Source organism: Acipenser ruthenus, chromosome 7, assembly GCF_902713425.1.
Source record: "Acipenser ruthenus chromosome 7, fAciRut3.2 maternal haplotype, whole genome shotgun sequence".
NCBI lineage: Eukaryota > Metazoa > Chordata > Actinopteri > Acipenseriformes > Acipenseridae > Acipenser > Acipenser ruthenus.
The window spans coordinates 37,125,208-37,127,815 of record NC_081195.1 but is presented as its reverse complement, the minus strand read 5'-3'; positions in this window follow the sequence as shown (position 1 = coordinate 37,127,815).

Below are 2,608 nucleotides of genomic sequence, written 5' to 3'. Positions count from 1 at the left end.
CTGAATATCTTCTGCACATCCTCTGAGTTCTGAAGTCATTCATTTTGAATGCAGCCCTGTTAATTCATGTGGATTTAATCACCAGTATTCGTTCCATGTTTCCATGAATTAACACTTCTCACAATCCCCTGGTGGGTGAGTAAGAGGATATGGATTAACATGATGTATGCCCATACATGTCATCAACATAATTTGTTACAAAGGAAATAATCCTGTGGTATTCAGCTGGAATTTATTATAAATATTCGGCCATTATTTTAAAGTGTTACAAAGACCTAAAGATGTTTACATCCACATAATAAACTGTGGTCTTTCTGTAAGATAAAAACAACCCCAGCAGAACACATTGTATTATGCGGGTGTGAACATCTTAGAGAAATATCTTGGTAACACTTTAACATAAATGCTTGCTCATTTGTTTCACACGTGTAGCCCAGATGTATTTCTCTTTGTCTACACAATTTCTGAAGAACATCTCGTTTGAAAGCCATATCATTTGTTGGTTCTTTTGTTTCTTCAGAAGCATTTCTTTGGAGAAACTTTTGGGACGTAAAGTAGTACATAAGGACCAGCTATGGATTTCAGTATTATGGTTGTTTCTCTTCATAAAAAATAAAAATAAAAAAAAGGTTTTAAATTGAGGTGAAAGCAAGCAACCCCCTCTTCCACCCAGTCCAATCCCAATATGACTGGGGTTACCATATGTAAAAAAAGCATTAATATTTTAACATTATTTTAACAATCTTTTTTCCAGATTTAATTTAAATCTTGTATTTTTAACCCAGATTTATAAATGAGAAAATAAATTTTAATAGTTAATAGTTAAATATTTAACTAAATCTTAAATCGCTTAACTAGATTTAACTAGATTGGCACTTGTAATGCTTAAATCTGCATATTTCCCAATTAGCATTACAAGAGCCAATCAAATCGCGTGAAAGCACAAAGCAGGCAGAGCTCATTTGCATACAAACTCCAGATTTAGCTGGCCAGTCAAATATTTAGCTAAATGTTAAATCTAGATAAGAGATTTAAGATTTAGTTAAATATTTAGTTAAATGTTAAATCTTGTAATTAGATTTAATATTTCGTTAAATATTTAGCTAAATGTTAAATCTTGTAATTAGATTTATCAATTATATCTAAATGTACACATTAAAAAATATATATTTATTTATTTTCACAACATTATAAATCCGGGGAAAAAATACAAGATTTAAGTTGAATCTGGTTGAAAAAATATTAACGCTTTTTTTTTTTTTTTTTAACACATGGTCCCCCATACCAGACATCCCAGGAAAACTGTGATTGTCCCAGTCAGTAAAAAATGATCAGTGTGCTCAGCAAGTTCACAGTGGAGTGATGTACTTGGTTAAAAAATAGAATAATCTTATGGATTATTTGTTTAGTCATTCTGATACGTGCATATCACATGTTTAACTGATAACTGATATATGTTTTCTAATCTGTTATGATCTGCAATAAACACACCGGTGTTGAATTTTTCAATTATTATTGTGTTACTATATACTGTTATTTTAACAGCTTCAGGGTTGCTACAGCGTCAGTGAATTGAAGACAAGAACAACCATCCCAGTTTTTCACTCTGGAACTCTGGTAACTCTCACTTTCACTCACAGTGTCTTCTGTGATATTTTTAGACCATATGCTAATTGCCTGAGAGCCCTTCAAGTCTTATTTCACACCAGTCTTAAAAGGTGTCTGCTGTGGTCCGTGCTGTGCTCGGTTCGCTCCATGTCTTTTGACAGCCTGCTGACAACACTTGGTGGTGTTACATGTTCTAATAGCTTTCTCTTCCTATGGGCTGGTTTCACTAATCCAGGACTGCCTTACCTACACTAGAATTGGACAGTCCAAGATTGGTGCTAATGGGTGTCTGTGAAACCAGCCATAAGTGTCACTACTAGTTTTTATCTTAACCCATTAATGCCATTGTCTTCATTTGATGACAGGCTAATTTGTAATTTTTTTGCAGCGTTTTTATTTGGTACTTAATGGGTTAATTTGAAAGAAACAATCATTTTTATAATGAGAGAAAAAAAACAACATAATACCGAAATTCAAAGGTGATCCCACACTTTTGGAAACTACTGCAGGTACAGTATATGTTCCAAATGTTTCTGCAAAAGCCTGATGGTGAAAATAGAATGTCTTTAAAAAGTGGACATAAAAAACTGAAATATTCTACAGTTTAGCATTTACTGTTTTCTGTTTTTCATGTAAGCATTTGAATATTTACGAACGTTTGTTGTATAATAACTGGAGACAATGATCAGTTTTGAATGTGATTATGCTATTTGTTTCTGCTTTAATAAATTGTTTAATCGTGAAATATCTTGAAATACCTATTTTTAAACTGTGAACAATACAGCCTTGTAGAGCAGATATCTGATTCAAATGGGAAGGAAATAGGGAAGCATTTCTTAGAGAAGTGAAAGAGATATAAAGAATAAACTGGGATTATATTGCAATACCAATGGGAACTGTTTGTAAGGGATGGGAGGTTAATTTCTGAATTGCGGATAAACTACCCTTTCATGTTCGATTATTGAGCCGTGCCAGAAAGAAAAATGCGGAATAGAAGGTA